At 44.6% G+C, this 22,985-nt stretch overlaps 1 protein-coding gene across 3 annotated transcripts in view; it reads left to right on the top strand.

Annotated features, from left to right (window-relative positions):
• The window catches only part of LOC126284978 (alpha-tocopherol transfer protein-like), a 295,767-nt gene that overhangs the window by 123,927 nt on the left and 148,855 nt on the right, over positions 1-22,985 (top strand). The window contains exon 1 of one of the 3 annotated variants that reach the window (XM_049984257.1): positions 15,161-15,426. The exons of 1 other annotated variant lie outside the window; for it this stretch is intronic. The gene's annotated coding sequence lies outside the window, so the exon portion shown is untranslated. Of the gene's footprint in view, positions 1-15,160; positions 15,427-22,985 lie in introns of those variants that run through there. One more of the 3 variants, XM_049984256.1, reaches the window with a different exon arrangement.

Raw genomic sequence — 22,985 nt, 5'->3', positions numbered from 1 at the left:
GGTCGACGGGCACGTGCACCTTCCGCCGACCATTGGCGACAACAACGATGTACTGTGGAGACCTCACGCCCCACGTGTTGAGCAATTCGGCGGTACGTCCACCCGGCCTCCCGCATGCCCACTATACGCCCTCGCTCAAAGTCCGTCAACTGCACATACGGTTCACGTCCACGCTGTCGCGGCATGCTACCAGTGTTAAAGACTGCGATGGAGCTCCGTATGCCACGGCAAACTGGCTGACACTGACGGCGGCGGTGCATAAATGCTGCGCAGCTAGCGCCATTCGACGGCCAACACCGCGGTTCCTGGTGTGTCCGCTGTGCCGTGCGTGTGATCATTGCTTGTACAGCCCTCTCGCAGTGTCCGGAGCAAGTATGGTGGGTCTGACACACCGGTGTCAATGTGTTCTTTTTTCCATTTCCAGGAGTGTATTATGGGCACAGGTTCTCACATTAGCAATACAGGAATGTCTTCTCCATTTTGTTTCGTTTTTACCAAAATAATATTTATCTGAGTTACTACTATCTTCCTCAATACTAACATTATCATTTGAACTTTCCTGGGTTTCATCTCTATTGATTTCCTGTTCTGATACTGCATTGTGTTCACTTTCCTCACAAACGCCCTGTTGTCACTCATGTTATCAACGGTATAATCACACTCCGCAGGACTGTCGTCATCATCGGTGACACATTTTCTGAGCCATTGCACAGTGATATTTGGGTCACTAGTATGTTTAACCCACTGTTTTTTGGATTCTGATTTATCTCACTGAAAATAAGAAATGCTTTTAATTCAGAAATCAAAAGCCTGATTTTTTATAGCGACAAAAAAAGTACCTTCAAAATGTGATGATACTGTAGATGCTTAGTTGCAGACGAATAGCTCAGTAATACATACTACATCTCACTAAAGAAGAAATGTGACACAAAGTAATGAAAGCAGAAATAATAAAATCCATTAATCTAGCTAGAACTTGAAAAAATGTACTCACCGAAGATGGTTAGACCGTAAGGCGCGTGGACTACAGTAGCAGCGATTTTATTTCCAAAGGTTATATGTTAATTCATCGAAGATCGGACTTACACTGGTGTAAACCTCACCGCCCTACACGAAGCTACTACGTCCGAGGCATGTTTGTGCCTGGCTACAGAGGGAAAGTAGTGATAAGTGTTTGTACTGGTAACACTCGCAGTCCGAGCGACTAACGGAGGGTTAAGTTGATAAATCAAAGGGTAAACGGTTTTTCCAAAGAGTAATTATGTTCAAATGTTTCAAATGGCTCTGAGCACTATGAGACTCAACTTATGAGGTCATTAGTCCCCTAGAACGTAGAACTACTTAAACCAAACTAACCTAAGGGCATCACACACATCCATGCCCGAGGCAGGATTCGAACCTGCCACCGTAGTGGTTCCAGACTGACGCGCCTAGAACCGCAAGGCCACAACGGCCGGCAGTAATTATGTCTCCGCATTTCGCGTTATAAGCTTCAAATCGTGTACTAAGCATCGTTCAAACTGCCTCCACAGCGAAGTCCATAAAAATCGGTTCAGCGGTTTATCTCTGAAAGCATTACAGAGTTACTTTCGCAAGTATGACATTAGCATGGATGAAAATTCTTGTTTAACTTCATCCAATAAAATAACAGTTACCCCCTGAAAAGGGAGCACTTGTCGATTCGGAGCACTGTGGAACTGGTACCAATAGATCAGGTGACTCTCCGCCACAAACGTTAAGTCACAGCAGTGAAGGGGGCGTACGTGACGGTCTGCTGTGTGGAATCAGCGCAGCGGGGCGGGAGGACGAGGAGACGTGACAGAAGAGCGGTCGTAAAGTTATCCTGACCGACAGCGACCGGAGACGAGAGTCACGCTTTGTCAGCGACGGTGGATTGCAAACCAGGCAGGAACCGCTGCTGCCGGCAGTGAAAGCAAGTCCATCTCAGCCAGCTTCCGAGGGAAAACTGCGAACGGAGCTGCATGCAATGAACTTACAATGTCGCGTATCTCGAAAACTATCATTCCTCATACCGGTACAAACACCTGCGCGTCTTTAGTATGATAGACAACATCGAAACAGGATATTAACCGACTGGAGGCGGTTTTCGTGGTCCGGCAGGCAGCAGTTTTGTCTCTAATCGAATTATGCAAGTCGTCGATGTATCAGTGGCGAAGTAACGCGTTCAGCCCGTGGTGTGTGGAGGGCGTAGTTCGGGTCGAAGGTTATTCTGTGATGTTTCGGGGATGTTTTTCGTACCACAGTCAGTTACCGTGAACATGAGCCACGACATTTGTTTCAGTGTTCTCTGCAACCAAGTGTTGCCCTGTCCAGTGCTTAATTCCTAAGCTTTTACGTGGGAGGAAGCACCTCTTCAATCACACAACCCCACTTCTCCACCATCCCCCATTCCCAGCCACAAAATTCACAAGTTTAGAGTTTTGGAAACTTGTGATAAAACTTACATTGATAAATCATTTTTTACTAAATACTGTGCTGAAATTTAGGTTTTTAAAACATAATTTCTTATAATCAAAGTCCGCAAACCGTGGTCGTGCGGTAGCGTTATCGCTTCCCGCGACCGGGTTCCCGGGTTCGATTCCCGGCGGGGTCAGGGATTTTCTCTGCCTCGTGATGACTGGGTGTTGTGTGATTTCCTTAGGTCAGTTAGGTTTAAGTAGTTCTAAGTTCTAGGGCACTGATGACCATAGATGTTAAGTCCCATAGCGCTCAGAGCCATTTGAACCTTATAATCAAAACAAAAAGAAACCACAAGATTTAATACAAACAACAGGTGTTCACGTACCTGTGTCACTTTGCTCTCTAGTTCTGTTCGATACATATCGACACAAATCGGTAGACTTTGCCAGCCAACTGCTGCCAGCTGCCAGCTGCCAGCTGCCAGCCAACAGTTGCAGAGTAGCTTCTCGGTGAAGGTGCGTCCAGTACTAATTAGAAAGGCATTTAGCGATGAATGACGATGAACATATTCCTGATCTACCGGGGTCATGTACAATTCCGATTTCCTCTTTTGTCGAAGAAAAAAAAGGTGTGACTTGAGACACATAGTTACATGTTTACTAAATACTTTAAACATCAGTTTTATGGTTGAATTAAGTTACCTCTCGGAGTTCCCGTCTAATATAGGTAATCGAAGTTAGGTTTAAGGCAGCGCCCTTGCCGCAGTGGTAACACTTGTTCCCGTCAGATTACCGAACTTAAGCCCTGTCGGGCTGGGCTAGCACTTGGATGGGTGACCATCCGGTCTGCCGAGCGCTGTCGGCGAGCGGGGTGTACTCAGCCCTTGTGAGGCCAATTGATTGAGAATTAGAGGCTCGGATCTCTAAAACTGACATACGGCCGGGAGAGCGGTGTGCTGACCACATGACCTTCCATATCCGCATCCTGTGACGCCTGTGGTCTGAGGATGGCACGGCGGCCGGTGGCACCTTTGGGCCTTCATGGCCTGCTCGGGAGGAGTTAAGCTTTTTTAAAGTTAGGTTTAGCGCGACCTATGTTCTAACAAAGGTGTGAGTCCGGGAAAGAGGGAAATATCTAGAGTGCCAGGGACAGGAGGACGTAAGAGGAACGATTTTTACATATCGGCTCGAAAGGCTGCTAACTTCTAGACACGCGTCGGCGGTGTGCGCAGTTGCTTAGCAGCTACCGCACAAGTTAAGACACGGAAGAAGCAATATTTCGTGACAGCACATTATACAGACGCTCATGTTCAAACACTTCTTACGTTATTTATTTCTTATTGACACACATAAAAGAAATGTCGCCATGCTACTAAAACGCTGAGGTTGATGTCCATCGTAAGCAAAAGTCTATATTATATGAATGCATGGTTTGTATTCTTTCGGACATGTCCGAAAGAGCAGACACTAGCCACTGAATCGCCTCAATGGGCAATGAGTTCGTAACCTTCAGTGCGGATGCACATTTACTTTTGACCGCCAGTGGGAATATAAAAGTAGCGAGCACGGAATATGTGGACGGGTACTGCCAATATGCGGCGCTACATGGGAATGTGAGACGGCTGGAGAGCGTGTTGTTTCGTTGTTTTGAAAGAGGGGGGAAGGGACCAAACTGCTGGGTCATCGGTCCCTTGTTCCGAATAAAACAATAACGCAAGCCTGAAAATAAAACAAACGTCACTTACTATACAAAAAGGAAAGACAGGAAAAACCACAAGAACGAAGGAAGGGCCACAAACACTTAAATGGACAAAAGGGGGGCAAGAAAACTGCAGAGACGCAAGAAACAGGTAGAAGAGGTTAAAACGAGAAAGCAGATGATGATGGCTGGTCGACCACGAGAATAAAAAGGACAAGCCAGCCACTCTGCAACACGTTAAAAGCTCCACCCTAAAAGCACTAGGGTGGAGGACACTGAGGGACAAAGGACACGCACTAAAGCTTATATCAAATGATAAAACCCACCCTCAAGAATAAGATGTAAAACTAAATCAGCCTATGAGGTGTTGTCAGATGAAATTAGCGGCAACGATCCAGTAACCGGAGATTTCATCGCAGGGCAGTCAAACTAGGACAGTGCACCAGAATATGGGCCACTGTCAACCGGGCGCAGCACCGACACTGAGGCGGGCCTTCACGGCGCAGCAGGTAGCCGTGAGTCGCCCAGGCATGGCCAATGCGGCGCCGACAGTGAACCACAGAGTCTCTGCGAGAGGCTCTGATCGAGGACTTCCACACATTCGTAGTCTCTTTAATTGCATGCAGTTTATTGTGCGTACTAAGACTATGCCATTCCGTCTCCCAAAGCTGAAAACCTTGCGGCGTAATAACGAACACAGGTCAGTTACGGGGATGCCGATCTCAAGGAGCGGTTTCCGCGTACCTGTTTGGTCAGCCTGTCAGCGAGTTCATTGCCTGGGATGCCGACGTGTCCTGGGGTCCAGACAAACACCACGAAACGACTGGACCGTTCCAGGGCACAGCTGGACTCTTGGATGGTCGCTACCAAAGGATGGAAAGCGTGCCGACATATTCCGCGCATTTGCGATAAACACTGTTTCCGGAAGTTTCAAAAATGGTTCAAATGGCTCTGAGCACTTGCGACTTAACATCTGAGGTCATCAGTGCCCTAGAACGTAGAGCTACGTAAACCTAACTAACCTAAGGACATCACACACATCCATGCCCCAGGCAGGATTCGAACCTGCGACTGTAGCAGTCGCGCGGTACCGGACTGAAGCGCCTAGAACCGCTCGGCCACCGCGACCGGCTGTACGGAAGGTGCAGTGGTCAATGCAACTGCTAATCAGCAGGAGATCTCGGGTTCGATTCCCCATCCGGCACACATTTTCACTCCTCGTTGCTGATTCCGCACGAAGTTTCGGTGCAGCTGATATCATTAGTTCCTCCCCTTTCCTTTCTTCCCCTCCCCTTTCATGTTACGTAAAAAGGCTATACAGAGAGAAGAAAAATTCGCGCACTCTGACACCGCACCTCGATTCCTCACAGACTAGCAGTACATAAATATCTCTCACAAAACCTAGTTCTGCGCATATTTCCGGCAGTAAATGGACATTAAAGATTGGAAATTTGGCATGGCTGTAATTACATGTGCGGTAACTGCACCTGTAAGGAGGTGGGAGTAGTGCTGTGCAGTTGGTGCAATGGACAGTGTTGAATCCTGCCTAGTCGTCAAATGTGGGATGTCTGGGAAACCTGCTTTCAGTACAACCATTGCAATACGAGTGAAGACATACAGCTGACGCTTCTATCCTAGCTGGTAGTCTTGAAGGTGCTGTAGATCTGGCCGTGGCCAACCGGGCGCCGCGCTTATGTTCGTATAGAGGCCGCCGCTGCCGTGTTGTCGCCCTGGAGAGCGGTCGGTCAGGGTGCGATAGGCTGACGTCTTCTTCACAGCCCTCTATGCTCTCGTTCCCTACTGGCGTGACGGCGCTGACCTTACGCCGCAACAGATAGCGTTTTGTGTTTAGCATGCAGGAGAACATGGGTTCGATTGTGGGTCGAGGTGTATTTGTTTTTGTTTGCTAAATGTAGTCTGCGTGGTACGGTATCTGGCGTCTTAATCGTCATACAATGATTACAGTGAGTCTTCTACAAAAACATTTTCCGTTACGAACACAGAAATGAAGGTACAATCGTTTTCAATGGTCAGCTTTTAAAGAAGCCTTTTGCACATCGTGAACGCGAACTGTTCCGCACCACTGCATCTACTAGATTCCAAACCAGTTTTCTGTATTCCTTCCCTCAATGGTTCCACCGATTATTGCCAACTATTATTCTGGCGTCATTCAGGTCCACTATATTTCGTTAGCGCCTTATGCATTTTCGTCTTGTGCTATTCTAAACCAGTGTGGCAGATGTATGGCATACACAAACGATGAATATGTGGATCAGTTCCTGGTAGTTGGTGCATCTGATAAGCGGGCTGGTGTTGCCGCTCGTGACTGTGCCGCTAGATATCCTGGTCGACGTCATCCAGATAAAAATGTGTTTCGTCGCCTAGAGCTTCGCCCTCGGGCGACAGGTTCTCTCCTCCCATCGACGTGCGACAGAAGTCGTCTACGGTCTGCCGTACTCCAGCTACTAAGGAAGCCATTCTGGAGGTCATATGGCAACAATCCCAGAGAAGTAAACGTAGCGGAGCAAGGCAGCTGCACTAGCATGGGATTCACTCCTATCATTATTCCTTAACGGAACCCCTGCGACCTGCAGTCTGCCGCCTGTGGACACAATTCTGTGAGTGATTCCAGCAACATCAGGAAGCCAACGACGACTTCATGAACACTGTAACATGGCCGAATGAAGTAGAGTTCACTCTTGAGGGGTGTCTTCAGTGTGCACAATGCCCACCTTTGGTGTGACGCTAACCCGTACGTCACCAGCGACTGTCGATATCAATTTCGCTTTGGCGTCAACGTCTGAGCCGGAATATTGGCAGACAGGAGTTTGAATCCCGACAGGTTGGCCGTATGAAGATATCATGAACTCGTCTCAAACTATTTGCCTGATATACTGGAAGATATTCTGCCTCATATTCGATAGACGTTATTGTTGCAACATGATGATGTACTTCCACACTTTGGAAATAACGTGCGTCAGTATTTAGACAGAACATATGCAGTGAAATAGTACTGACGGAGAGCTCCAGTTGCACGGCTTCCGCATTCACCTGTTGTAAATGATTTGGTTTTTCTTCTATGGGGACATGTGAAGGAGCACGTGTGTTCTATTAGGCCGACACGTGTGGAAGAACTGATAGCGCATGCTCATGCCGCTGTTGTATCTGCGGATGCAGCCACGTTGCGCAGAGTCCAGAGCTGTATGATCCAGCAGGACGCGTACTGGGGGATCGCTTTGACCGTCTGCTCTGAGGACAACGAGTTCGTCTGTATATGTCATGTGGTCATTAATATGTAAATTATTATGGTTGCTAATGTGGTACATCTGAGCGAACGTTGAGTTACAGTCATCTTTAGCATCTCGAAAATTATATTGTTTTTGTAGCTATTCTGCCCTATGAGAGGTCATATGTTACAGCTGTCTATTTCTGAGCTGTCTGACCTCGTTTTTGTTATGTTCACCGTAACAAAATGCCATACTACGTAAACAACGTGTATGTGAGGAATCGCTCTGCGAAGTCCGAGTGCGCGAATTTTTCTTCAGTGGGAGGTGGACTTTCCAAACCAGGCATCAGTGATGCAAATGCCGGTAACAGGAAGACCTTTTGCCATAAACCCTGGGCTATAAACAATAGAAGAATGTCATTTTGGCGGATGCCTCTTGCTGGACACTGTTTCCAACTTCTGACCGAGTTTACGTCTCAAGAGTGAAATATGGCTGAGTTCTGTGATGATCTGGGTAGCATTATCGCAGTGTTCCGCAGACATGATCGTTACTCTACAAAGTCTTATTACCGCCTCGGATTATATGACCGTTTTGGCTGATGAAGGCCGTCCCACGGTACAATGTTTTTTTCTCTAACGGTGGTGCTGTCTCCCAATACAACAGGGCCCTTGCTCACACTGTTTGCATCGTCCAGGACTATCTTTGCGAGCAGGAGAATGAACAGTCTCATCTGTCCTGGGCACCATAGTCGCCAGATCTCAGTAGTATAGAACCTTTGTGTTCTGCTTTGGCGAGACGGGTGCATGATCGCTGTCCACCTCCATCATCATTACCTGAACTTCTTATTATTTTGCACGATGGATGAAAAACATGCAGGACTGGAAGTGGTTTAAATGCCAACGGTTGTCCTACACCATATTACCCATGGCAATGGGTTGCGTTTTTCATGTTTCCTTATTTCGTCCACACCCTGTGTGTCTAGGAAATTTGGAAATCTGTGGTAAGGTGTTATGGGACCAAACTACTTAGGTCATCGGTCCCTAAGTCTACACACTAATTAATCTAACTTAAAGTAACTTACGCTATGGACAACTCACACACACCCATACCAGAGGGAGGACTCGAACCTCCAAAGGAGGGAGCCGCGGGCTATGCACAGCACATAATTCATGAGACACGACACAACGCACATTGAGATGCGTATGGAACTAATTTACACTACTGGCCATTAAAACTGCTACACTAAGAAGAAATGTAGATGATAAACAGGTATTCATTGGACAGATATATTATACTAGAACTGACATGTGAATACATTTTCACGCAATTTGGGTGCATACATCCTGAGAAATCAGTACCCAGAATAACCACCTCTGCCCGTAATAACTGCCTTGATACGCCTGGGCATTAAGTCAAACAGAGCTTCGACGACGTGTACAGGTACAGCTGCCCATGCAGCTTCAACACCATACCACAGTTCATCAAGAGTAGTGACTGGCGTATTGTGACGAGCCAGTTGCTCGGCCACCATAGACCAGACGTTTTCAATCAATGAATGATCTGGAGAATGTGCTGGCCAGGGCAGCAGTCGAACATTTTCTGTATCCAGAAAGACCCGTACAGGACCTGCAACAAAAAATTGTTCAAATGGCTCTGAGCACTATGGGACTTAACTGCTGAGGTCATCAGTCCCCTAGAACTTAGAACTACTTAAACCTAACTAACCTAATGACATCACACACATCCATGCCCGAGGCAGGATTCGAACCTGCGACCGTAGCGGTCGCGCGGTTCCAGACTGTAGCGCCTACAACCGCTCGGCCACTCAGGGCGACGGGCCTACAACATGCCGTCGTGCATTATCCTGTTGAAATGTAGGGTTTCGCAGGGATCGAATGAAGGCTAGAGCGAAGGGTCGTAACACATCTGAAATGTAACGTCCACAGTTGAAAGCGCCGTCAATGCAAACGAGAGGTGACCGAGACGTGTAACCACTGGAACCCCATACGATCACGCCGGGTGATACGCCAGTATAGCTATGACGAATAGACGCTTCCAATGTGCGTTTACCGCGATATCATCAATCACAGATGCGACCGTCATGATGCAGTAAACAGAACCTGGATTCATCCGAAAAAGTGACGTTTTGCCATTCGTGCACCCAGGTTCGTCGTCAATACACCCTCGCAGACGCTCCTGTCTGTGATGTAGCGTCAAGGGTAACCGCAGCCATGGTCTCCGAGCTGATAGTCCATGATGCTGTAAACGTCATCGAACTGTTCGTGTACATGGTTGTTATCTTGCAAACATCCCCATCTGTTGACTCAGGGATCGAGACTTGGCTGCACTATCAGTTACAGCCATGCGGATAAGATGCCTGTCATCTCAACTGCTAGTCATACGAGGCCCTTGGTATACAGCACGGCGATCCGTATTACCCTCCTGAACCCACCGATTCCATATTCTGCTAACAGTCATTGAATCTCTACCAACGCGAGCAGCAATGTCGCGATACGATAAACCGCAATCGCGATAGGCTACAATCCGAACTTTATCAAAGTCGGAAACGTGATGGTACGCATTTCTCCTCCTTACACGAGGCATCACAACAACGTTTCACCAGGCAACGCCGGTCAACTACTGCTTGTGTAAGAGAAATCGGTTGGAATCTTTATTTATGTCAGCACGTTGTAGGTGTGGCCACCGGCGCCAAACTTGTGTGAATGCTCTTAAAAGCTAATCATTTGCATATCACAGCATCTTATTCCTGTCGGTTAAATTTCGCGTCTGTAGCACATCATCGTCGAGGTGTAGCAATTTTAATGGCCACTAGTGTAACACATCTGTAATCAGCCCTTTATATATGGGAGTGCGATTGTTTAAATGTTCATATACATTATTTCTCAAGTCCACATCCCTTTTTCTGAAAAAACAGACCGCACTTTTATTCCTCCCCCCCCCCCCCCCCCCCCCATGTGTGACACTCTTGAAAGTCTGTGACATCGCATTGTTGACTATGTCAAGTCGATAACGAGAGGCCAGCTGCTTCGTGTGTGGCAGGAAATGAACCGCCGTTTTGATATTTGTCGAGTAACGCATGGTTCTCACATTGAATGCATTAAAATTTCAACTTTTCTCTTTCCAGGAACGTTGGAATTGTTATTCTATCTTTTGTAGTTTGGCAGCAACAATTTTTTGAAATCTATTGTTTTTTTTAATAGCCCTGTAGAATTATAAGTAAATGAGACATATTCATGTTATCAATTACACTGCTTCTTAAATTTAATAATAAGTGGTATAGATAGATTACAATATGATCCCTACAGATTTTTCCCTATACCTTTAAGAAAATTGAAAATCACTTTATACAGAATCCAAAAGATAAGACGCTGATTAGGGGAAGAGCTAACATATACTTATGAAAGTCTTCAGAAATTTTGATCGCTCATTGCCAAACCTGGAACACAAGAACAAGATACCGTTTACACCAGCTTCTGAAGTGGAATCACACTCACATGCATGGGAATCGTAAATGATGATTCTATAGAGATGTACAGGAAAGGAGCCATGGTTAAAGCGGAGTCAAATGATTGTCGTAGATCAGTACACACGCGTCCTCGTAAACCATGGCATTGTAGTAATTCGAGGTTGTAATGCCTCATAATATCCATCTTTCGTTAGTTGGCACACATTACCCATCTTTTGCCATTGCTGTTTTCCGTGATTCTTGACTTCACGTAAGTGGTCTGTATACGGTAATATCAAATCGAGAACAGTTCCTGTATATGTAACTGGCTTTGCTAAGACCTCAACTTCCTCATTATAACGGCTGCCAGTGTGGGACTGCACTCAAAGCACAATGGTTGTCTGCCCTTTCAGCTTACAGCGAATATGCACTGAAGAGCCAAAGAAATTGGTACATACGCCTACATCGTGTAGGGGTCACGCGAGCGTGCTGAAGTGCCGCAACAAGGTGTGGCATCGACTCGACTAATGGCTGAAGTAGTGCTGGAGGGAAGCGACATCATGAATCCTGCAGTACTGTCCATAAATCCGTAAGAGTACGAGGGGGTGCAGATCTCTTCTGAACAGCACGTTGCAAGGCATCCCAGATATGCTCGGTAATCTTCGTGTCTGAGGAGTCTGGTGGCCAGCAGAAGTGTTTAAACGCTGAAGAGAGTTGGTAGAGCCACTCCACAGCAGTTCTAGAGGTATTAGGTGTCGCATTGTCCTGTTGGAATTGCCCACGTCCGTCGGAATGCACAATGGACATGAACGGATGCAACTGATCAGACAGAATGCATACTTACGCGTCATCTGTCAGAGTCGTATCGAGACGTATCAGGGGTCCTATACCACTCCTAACTTCACACGCCTCACACCATTACAAAGCCTCCACCAGCTTGAACAGTTCCCTGTTGACATACAGGGTCCATGGGTTTGTGAGCTTGTCCCCATACCCGTATACGTCCATACGCTCGATACAGTTTGAAACGATACTCGTTAGACCAGTGAACATGTTTCCAGTCATCAATAGTCCGATGTCGGTGTTGACGGGCTCAGGCGAGGCGCAAAGTTTTGTGTCATGCAGTCATTAAGTGTACACGATTGGACCTTCGGCTCTGAAAGCCCACATCTATGATGTTTCTTTGAATAGTTCGCACTCTGACACTTATTGATGGACCAGCACTGAAATCTGCAGCAATTTGCCGAAGAGTTGCACTTCTGTCACGTTGAACGATTCCCTTCAATCGTCGTTGGTCCCAGTTGGCAGGATGTTTCTCCGACCGCAGCAATGGCGGAGATTTGATGTTCTTCCTAATTCCTGATATTCACAGTACACCCGTGAAATAGTCGTGAGGTAAAATCCCCACTTCATCGCTACCTCGGAGATGCTGTGTCCCACCGCTCGTGCGACGACTAGAGCACCACGTTCAAAGTCACTGACATCTTGACAACCTACCATTGTAGCAGCAGTAGCCGATGTAAGAGCTGCGCGAGACATTTGCGTTATATAGTCGTTGCCGACCGCAGCGCCAATTCTGCCGTTTACACATCTCTATATTTCAATATGCATGCCTATACCAGTTTCCTTGGCGCTTCAGTGTATTCCAGTACCACATCCAAAACGTAACTCGGTGGCTTTAGCCGGGTCTAGTGAAGCAAGGGATACAACCCGTCGGCTTTGACCAATGACGTCATACATTACTCATAGATAGTAATGTCTGCACTTCGAGCCATAGATAATAAAACAGTTCTGTGTTCAGGATAAGCGCTATAATTGTACATTAAAATAACTGAATGTCATTTTAAAAGAGATCGCTACATATTTCTGAAAATATTCTTCGTGTGCATTTATTAAATTAATTGGTTGTTTCTAATCCATTCGGCACTTAATAACATTCTTAATGATATAGAGGTAATCTGGACTATTAGTTTCTTATTTTAGAACAATTTTTAATATGTCATTCTCGTTTTTAGGTATGGATTTATCTTTTGTTCCGATTAGCCTTGATGATTTACGATAGGCTATGGGCAGAGACATATTTGCCACGATTTTTTTTTTTAAAATGTGTGGTCTCATTGCTGAGGAAGTTCGATGTCGTGAGTGCGGCTAAGATATGCGCCTCACAAGTGTATCTCGTCGCCGTATATGATTTTTGTTGATGTCTTTCTAGGCGAGATTCTGTTCTTTTAGGAAGTTCCCGTCTGGTAAGTTCACTTTTCCATTTTCCTCTTTTACTACATTTGACTATTTTGACGTATTTCATTGTTGTATTACACCAATACGTATGGTTTCGTGTAGTCCAGTACGTAATAGAAATTTCGCAGCTGCCGTCCTTCTTTCGTTTCCCAGTATTAGTATCAGTACGATTTTTTCGGATCTGTACTAGCAATATTGACGGCGAAACGGCCGACACAACTGAAATTTGTATCCCGTCCTTCAGTTGACCTTTATACTGACACGACGTATTCGGAAAGAACGACATATGTAACACTGATGAGATTTACCAACATATGTCAAGTGGAGAGCAGGATACAAATGTTGTGTATAGCTATATAGTTCAAGTACACAATAGGATACTATTAGCATTAAAGGCGAAAAAAAAACTGTATCCCATAGTGAAGTACGGGATACAAATTGTATATGTATCATCTTACTGCCTCTTCGCGTAGTTCAACTCAAGTACAGGTTGCAAATGTAACGTATGTCCATTTCCACTTTTGCGTTAGGAGTGTACAAATGTAGAGATCAACGGAACTATGGGATACAAATAATGTGTACGTAGCTCGTTCTGCCATCGGTAGTACTAATATCTACGTAAGAACAGACTATTAGTGACAGCGGAGGCGAAATAAACAATACATGTAAAATTCGTATCCCGTGCTTCAAAAAAATGGTTCAAATGGCTCTGAGCACTATGGGACTTAACATCTTAGGTCATCAATCCCGTAGAACTTAGAACTACTTAAACCTAACTAACCTAAGGACATCACACACATCCATGCCTCCCGTGCTTCATTTAGGGTTTAGTGATGCAGGGGATACATAGTTCATTTGAACAACAGGACACTAATGCTAGTGAAAACGAAGAAATTGACGTACGCCAACCTTGTATCCCGTACTACACTTAAGCTATACAGTTCGAATGAGATTCGAGATACAACTTATATATATATATATATATATATATATATATATATATATATATATATATATATATATATATATATATATATTCCCTTTCATTTTCCAGAGAAATCCTTAACGTGAAAATACTACTAGCCTTTATATATGTCAACTATAATTTTCATTTCCCGTATTCTTTTGTTTCTGAACAGTCCTGTCAGCTCTTTCATCTGTGTGATAAACGCTCTCTGGCCAATTCTGACGTCATTGGTCAAAGCCGACGTGTTGTATCCCCTGCTTCACTAGACCCTTTTAGCCTATCTTCGGTGCTGAATACTTTCAAGAACACTCTGGGAGTCGGACACGATTAATATACTGGGTGATTAAAAAGTCAGTATAAATTTGAAAACTTAATAAACTACGGAATAATGTAGATAGAGAGGTAAAAATTGACACACATGCTTGGAATGACATGGGGTTTTATTAGAACCGAAAATAAAACAAAGTATTGCCAGGCGCGTGAAAGATCTCTTGCTCGCGTCGTTTGGTGATGATCGAGAGCTCGTCTTGCTTGGCCTCCCAGGTCCCCAGACCTCAGTCCATGCGATTATTGGCTTTAGGGTTATCTGAAGTCGCAAGTGTATCATGATCGACCGACATCTATAGGCAAGCTGAAAGACAACATCCGACACCAATGCCTCTCCATAACTCAGGACATGCTTTACAGTGCTGTTCACAATATTATTCCTCGACTACAGTTATTGTTGAGGAATGACGGTGGACTGTAAAGAACATCATCTTTGCTTTGTCTTACTTTGTTATGCTGATTATTGCTGTTCTGATGAGATGAAGCGCAAACTGTCGGACATTTTTTGAGCTTTTGTATTTTTTGGTTTTGATAAAACCCCATGTCATCCCGAGCATGTGTGTCAATTTGTACCTCTCTATCTACATTATTCCGTGATTTATTAAGTTTTCAAATTTATACTGACTTTTTGATCACCCGGTATTTAAGAAGGAAGGTGAAGATACAAAATTGCTTCCAGAATTGCCACAATCTCATCGTAAAATCCGAAGCACTTTCAGGTAGTGTGTTGGCTTTACTGAGGACATAGATTATTATCCTGCATGGCGCCTGGCTGTGATAACAATGTGCCTCGAACGGCTTACGGCCGTTGCCTAGCAACTGTCAGCCAGCGTACAGGACGGCTATTGCTGAGAGCGGCAGTGAGGGGCGCCGCTGAGAGATTGTCAGCGGCGGCGGCAGAGTTGCTGAGCGTGGCGCTTGCACTGCGCACGTCTTCCGCGTGGCGAGGGCAGCAGCGTCGAGCCGAAGGACGCCCGGAAAGCGGCGATGCCCCGAGGCCGCCTGTCCTCGCCTCGCCTCGCCTCGACAGTCCCCCGGCTGCAGCTGACACCGCCGCACCTGCACAGAGCCACCGCGACGCCGTAAGTCTACCAACTCGCTCTCCAGACAATTATTATACTCTGCTACATCTGCTTATCGTGCTGTCGAGTGTCGGATTTTCGATAATTTGCAAGAATGATTGACTATAGAAGTTGGAGGGCTCAAAACGATACATATCGAACGTGCGATGTTATTGTTGTTGTTGTTGTGGTTTTCAGTCCTGAGACTGGTTTGATGCAGCTCTCCATGCTACTCTATCCTGTGCAAGCTTCTTCATCTCCCAGTACCTACTGCAACCGACATCCCTCTGAATCTGTTTACTGTATTTATCTCTTGGTCTCCCTCTGCGACTTTTACCCTCCACGCTGCCCTCCAATACTAAATTGGCGATCTCTTGATGCCTCAGGACATGTCCTGCCAACCGATCCCTTCTTCTAGTCAAGTTGTGCCACAAACTTCTCTTCTCCCCAATCCTATTCAGTACTTCCTCATTAGTTATGTGATCTACCCATCTAATCTTCAGCATTCTTCAGTAGGACCACATTTCGAAAGCTTCTGTTCTCTTCGTGTCCAAACTACGTATCGTCTATGTTTCACTTCCATACATGGCCACACTCCATACAAATACTTTCAGAAACGACTTCCTAACACTTAAATTTATACTCGATATTAACAAATTTCTCTTCAGAAACGTTTTCCTTGCCATTGCTAGTCTACGTTTTATATCCTCTCTACTTCGACCGTCATCAGTTATTTTGCTCCCCAAATAGAAAAACTCCTTTACTACTTTAAGTGTCTCGTTTCCTAATCTAATTTCCTCAGCATCGCCCGATTTTATTCGACTACATTACATTATCCTCGTTTTGCTTTTGTTGATGTTCATCTTATATCCTCCTTTCAAGACACTGTCCATTCCGTTCAGCTTTCAAGTCCTTTGTTGTCTCTGACAGAATGACAATGTAATCGGCAAACCTCAAAGTTTTAATTTCTTCTCCATGGATTTTAATACCTACTCCGAATTTTTCTTTTGTTTCCTTCACTGCTTGCTCAATATACAGATTGAATAACTTCGGGGACAGGCTACAACACTGTCTCACTCCCTTCCCAACCACTGCTTCCCTTTCATGCCCCTCGACTCTTATAAGTGCCATCTGGTATCCGTACAAATTGTAAATAGCCTTCCGGTCCCTGTATTTTACCCCTTCCACCTTCAGAATATGGAAGAGAGTATTCCAGTCAACATTGTCGAAAGCTTTCTCTAAGTGTACAAATACTAGAAACGTAGGTTTGCCTTTCCTTAATCTAGCTTCGAAGATAAGTCGTAGGGTCAGTATTGCCTCTACGGAAACCAAACTGATCTTCCTTGTGGTCGGCTTCCACTAGTCTTTCCATTCGCCTGTAAAGAATTCTTGTTAGTATTTTGCAGCCGTGACTTATTAAACTGATAGTTCGGTTTAACATCTTCAACTTTTGTAGTCCTGTCTTCCTCAGTTGTGTGTAGTTCGGTAATTTTCACATCTGTCAACGCTTTCTTTATTTGGCATTGGAATTATTATATTCTTCTTGAAGTCTGAGGGTATTTCGCCTGTCTCATACATCTTGCTCGCCAGATGGTAGAGTTTTGTCAGGACTGGCTCTCCCTAACGTGCGATAGTAAATCGTTTATGGAAGTCTTGTGGCTCGGGTTACGAGTATGTTTCAAGTTGTCACTACAGCAACGACAAAATAAAAGCGTTAGAGAAGCGCTTGTAAATTCAGAGGAGACGACTTACCTTACTCGTCGTCGGTGTTATCGTCTTGAGACAGTCCGCGTGATGTATAAGCTGCAGGGGCCATTCCTTTTTTTCCCGTCCCCTGGATAGACTCTGCCAATATCGCGCAGGAATATCGGCAGAGTGTCGCATGCGTCGACTTTCCCCTGCAAACGCAAGTTGCGAAAGTATAGGTACTGGAACAAATACAGTTCGTCCCTCTGTCCTGGACGCCCTTCTCTTTTTATGGTAGACTTGGCAGACTTCCACAGCCGTTCTATATTCTGAGTATGGACATTGGCGTCATCTGAAGAGAGAAACTCCACAGAGTGGTTCACGAATTCGTCATCGAACCCTTCAGCTTTGAGAGTCTGGTACGACTGAAAACCCGTCTGTGATGGTTCAAATGGTTCTGAGCAATATGGGACTTAAATGCTGTGGTCATCAGTCCCCTAGAACTCAGAACTACTTAAACCTAACGAACCTAAGGCCATCACACACATCCATGCCCGAGGCAGGATTCGAACCTGCGACCGTAGCGGTCGCGCTGTTCCAGACTGTAGCGCCTAGAACCGCTCGGCCACTCCGGCCGGCCGTCTTTGACGTGTTTTGTTCCAGGGAGTATGAAATGTTTTATGAGACCCACTAAAGTCACCTTGTCTCGGGACAATACCCTCACAACGAAACACTTACGTGACTCCCTTTCTATCCCACTTCACTTTTAGAAGGTTGTCCTCTCTGATTCTTTCGTCTAGCAATATGAGTTTCGTCTACTTCTACTATTTTGTTCGGTCCACCAATTGGCACACTGTCGTTTGTCACTGTCACGTAGTACACTTCTCTGCAAAACTTGAAGTAGTCACACACGGTATTTGCCTATAACTCAGTTTCTGATGCTGTGGCTTGCCACGTGTAATCTCGAATCCAGCACGACACAAGAATTACGCTCGTCTGAATCGATAATTTGGAGGACTCGAACGATTTATTTTTCCTGACGCTGGTTCGCTTTCCGCGAAGTCCACAATGAAATTGCAACGGAATCTCAGTGTCCACACTCCTCTTACAGAGTTTCACAGACTTCGAAGCACAACAGTCAACACAGTCCCTCCTTTCCTCGTCCGGCAGAAGTCCACATTGCCAGCAAAAAGTCAAACATTTGTCTGTGTTGGATATGCATGGAATTAGAGTTTTCCATGTGAGGCAGTCTGCAGAAGAAACTTGAGAAGCAGCACACATCACACTCGCTATCAAGAGAAACCGTGTTGATTTCCCAATGGAATCATAAGCAATTACGGCGGGAATCTAATGTACACGAACTGAAGAAACAACGCAAAACTGATAAAAATGACGATTACAAATAATTTATCATAACGCAAGCCACGAGACTTCCATAATCGTTTTACTATCGCACGTTCGATATGTATCGTTTGGAGCCCTCCAACTTCGATAGGCAATCGTTGTTGTAAATTACCTGATTTTCTGACAGGAGCGAGGTGTCAAGGCGAGTTACTGGCAAATGAAAGCATCTACGCCTGAATTCCGTAAGCCACCTTTCCGTGTGTGGCGGAGGGCATTTCCAGTGCTACTGTCACTTCGCCCCTTTCCTTTTCCAGTAGCAAAAGGTGCGCCGGAAGAAGATAGTTGGTAAAACGTAAACGTGAATCCTTAGAGGGAAGACGACGTAGTTCTCGTGAGATCCTGTTGGGCAAAATTAAGGAAAATGTATTCGAAAGGAGCTGGTGTGATTATTTTGCTCCCACTAGTGTACATCTCGCGTATGGATCACTTATAAAAGATAAGAGGTTACAGTACGTACTGTGGCGTATAGAAAGTAATTCTGCCTCGACCAATAGGCAAGTGGAATAGGTCACAACACCTATAATATTACTGAGATGCTCCCTTCACTATGCACTGTACAGCGTCTTATGGAAAGTATATGTAAATGTTAAGTTGGTAAGCGTCAGTACAAGCTCCATTGCAATTTTACATTCGCGCTCTTTTCGCGAACTGTTGACAGTAAGATGCTATATTAATGTTGTGCTTCCTGGTGAAAAGCCAACTTGTTGTTTCCAACTTATGCACCAAATGGAAACAAACCTACGTTTCTAGCATTTGTAGACTTAGAGAAAGTGTTTGACAATGGTGACTGGAATACGCTCTTCCAAATTCTGAAGGTGGAAGGGGTAAAATACAGGGACCGAAAGGCTATTTACAATTTTTACTGAAACCAGATGGCAGTTATAAGAGTCGACGGACATGAAAGGGAAGCAGTGGTTGGGAAGGGAGTAAGACAGGGTTGTAGCCTCTCACCGATGTTATTCAGTCTTTATATTGAGCAAGCAGTGAAGGAAACAAAAGAAAAATTCGGAGTAGGTATTAAAATCCATGGAGAAGAAATCAAAACTTTGAGGTTCGCCGATGACATTGTAATTCTGTCAGAGACAGAAAAAGACTTGGAAGAGCAGTGGAACGGAATGGACAGTGTCTTGAAAGGAGGATATAAGATGAACATCAACAAAAACAAAACGAGGATAATGTAATGTAGTCAAATTAAATCTGGTGATGCTGAGAGAATTAGATTAGGAAATGAGACACTTAAAGTAGTAAAGGAGTTTTGCTATTTGGGGACCAAATAACTGATGATGGTCGAAGTAGAGAGGATATAAAATGTAGACTGGCATTTGGTACGGAAAGCGTTTCTGAAGAAGAGAAATTTGTTAACATCGAGTATAGATTTAAGTGTCAGGAAGTCGTTTCTGAAAGTATTTGTCGGAGTGGAGCCATGTATGGAAGTGAAACATGGACGATAAATAGATCGGACAAGAAGAGAATAGACGCTTTCGAAATGTGGTGCTACAGAAGAATGCTGAAGATTAGATGGGTAGATTACATAACTAATGAGGATGTATTGAATAGGATTGGGGAGAAGAGAAGTTTGTGGCACAACTTGACTAGAAGAAGGGATCGGTTGGTAGGGCATGTTCTGAGGCATCATGGGATCACCAATTTAGTATTGGAGGGCAGCGTGGAAGGTAAAAATCGTAGAGGGAGACCAAGAGAAGAATATACTAAGCAGATTCAAAAGGATGTAGGTTGCAGTAGGTACTGGGAGATAAAGAAGCTTGCACAGGATAGAGTAGCGTGGACAGCTGCTTCAAACCAGTCTCATTACTGAAGACCACAACAACAACATGGAAACAACAGTTTGTCTGAACACCATTATTACGAGACGGTTTTTGGAAAATGGGGACCAACTACAGGGAACGATTCCTGAGAGGAAATGGAGTAAAAAAGTTCGTACGGAAACGAGTTCCAAAGAAGGTACACCCACTTGATGGTGGAGTTAAGAGATCTTTCACAGTGACCCTTGTATCTGGAGTAGGCAGGTGGCCCCCTAGAATGGGTTCGAGACTAACGGGTGGTTGATTATTCACAACTGCCACCATACGTATCACTCAAAACGCGTGCAGGGCATATTACCTACGGTTTTGTCTCCGCGGGGACGCTTTTGTCACCGATTCGTCGCCAACCAACACGGTGCTGGGATTTCTGTCATCTATCCTATTCACACATGAGGCTACCTTTATGTGTCGATTATTATCAGCCATTACAGCACCCACATCTGGGCTATGGAGCATCCCCATGCCACGGTGCCAGTGAATCATCAGCACCGTACAGCCTCAGTGTGTCAGCAGGATCACTGGCGAGCGCCTCGTGACATCAGGCACCTTTCACAGGAGAGACACATCTGCACGTCTTGCAGGTCACCTTACCACCCCTGCTGGATCATGTGTCTGCGGTGGTGGGAAGGGTAAAGTGGCAACTACATCATCGGGCTGCAACTCACTGCCCTCCTGAAAATGGAGCTAAAACACTAGTACAGACTGAATATTCTCACTTACCTCTTGCGTTTTCATTTTTTACCTCTACCTTCTAGTGGATGTACCTGACTTGGGACGCATTTCCATATATATGTCCATATGACGTTTTTTGCTTCTCATCCTCTCAGGACGTCATTTGCTTCAGTTTGCCCTCATTTAGAAAGAAATGGCCCTCCTAGTACACGTGATACACGAAAAGAACTCGGGTGTAAAATATGAGAGATTAGATTTTATACTGAGGTTATATCTAAATCTACATATGTAGATGTTCAGCACGTGACGACGAATGTATCACACCAGTATTGTCGATTGTGTCTCTTGCTCCATACATGTTTCAGACCCTTGCCTCGTACCTTAAGTATTTCCAAGTTAGATTTATAAGCAATGTAACAGACGAATCTAAACATGTCCCAAATCAGGATGAAGTACCGGCGTTGTGTTATAGTAATGTAGACGTATAATAAGCAAATGGTAGAATCGGGTAAGTCAACGTAATGATTGGACTGAAATGCTATGATCCGTTGTTCAGTCTACTTGTAAATCCTCAATGTTAACTCTCGTGCCTCAGAATAAACTTTTTATTTCGCGTCTTGATTATTGTAAACTATCGTACATATACGCCCAAAATATCGGGAATCCTTACCACCTCTTATCCTAAATGGAACAAATATTAACTTCTCTCCCTCAGCAAAGAGTGTGGGAGTAATAATAGATGAAAATCTAAATTGGACAGAGCACGTAACTGCAGTGTGCAAAAAAGCATCAGCATCCCTTCATGTCCTACAAAAATATAAAAAACTCTTCCCTTTCGATCTGAAAAAGAAATTAGTACAAACGCTTATACTCCCAATCATTGACTACAGCGATATTATCCTACAAGGCCTCTCTCAGGAAAATTCCCGACTTCTAGAACTGGTCATGAATGCCTGCGTCCGATATATCTGTGACGTTCGACTTTTTGATCACATTTCACCAGCATATGCAAAATTGTCCTAGCTGCGTGCAGACAAACGCAGAGATTTACATACGCTCTGCCTCATCTACTGCCTTATAAATGTAAACTGTCCTTCATATCTCTCCTCGTCCCTAACGCTCATGTCGGAACAACATGACAGAAACACACGTTCCCATTATAATAAAATCCTCTCCGTTCCACTGCATCGCTCAGTCACCTTCTCCAAGTCCTTTACAGTAGCGGAAAACCGACTCTGGAATAACCTCCCTCGTTATGTTAGAGAACTTAAAAACATGTCCAGCTTCAAAAAACAGTTAATGACGTATCTACTTAAGCAACAGTAATGCCTTCCTCTGTACATGAATGGACTTCACCTCATTACTTCCCTCTTTCGCCCTCCTTAAATCTCCATTCCCCAAAGCACGCTAGACTAGTAAACATCTACTTTACACACCAAGATATTATGTACATCTGCACAAACCTTCATTACTATTGCCAATCCTTCTCATGTTTGTCATTATTATTTGATTTTTTTACTGTTATTATTATTGCTTTTATCATAATCTGTATGTATAGCACCTCCTGTAAAAATACTGCCAGCATTTAATTTATTGTGTCTTAGTCATGTTTATCATTACATTTTTTTACTGTTATTATTATTGCTTTTATCATAATCTGTATGTATAGCACCTGTTGTAAAAATACTGCCGCATTTACTTTATTAGGTCTTAGTCACCACTCTTTATTCATATTGTCACTAGAGTAAGCTAATATTCTCATTTAAACTATGGTCATGATGTAACTCTGATGTGTGAAATGCTGCATGTGTGGAACACTGGTCCGATGTAAGAGAGGGCCTGATGGCCCTAATCTGATCAGGTTAAATAAATAAATAAATAAATAAAAATAATATCGTTCACTTCGGGTCGGCTACCATCGGAAGTCAGGGTAAGAAGGCCGCATGTTTTGGATGCTAGACTATATTCGTATTCGACGCGCAACATCTCAGTTGT

Source organism: Schistocerca gregaria, chromosome 8 (genome assembly GCF_023897955.1).
Source record: "Schistocerca gregaria isolate iqSchGreg1 chromosome 8, iqSchGreg1.2, whole genome shotgun sequence".
Lineage (NCBI taxonomy): Eukaryota > Metazoa > Arthropoda > Insecta > Orthoptera > Acrididae > Schistocerca > Schistocerca gregaria.
The sequence above is the reverse complement of the archived record's forward strand: the minus strand, read 5'-3'. Positions and strand labels throughout refer to the sequence as shown.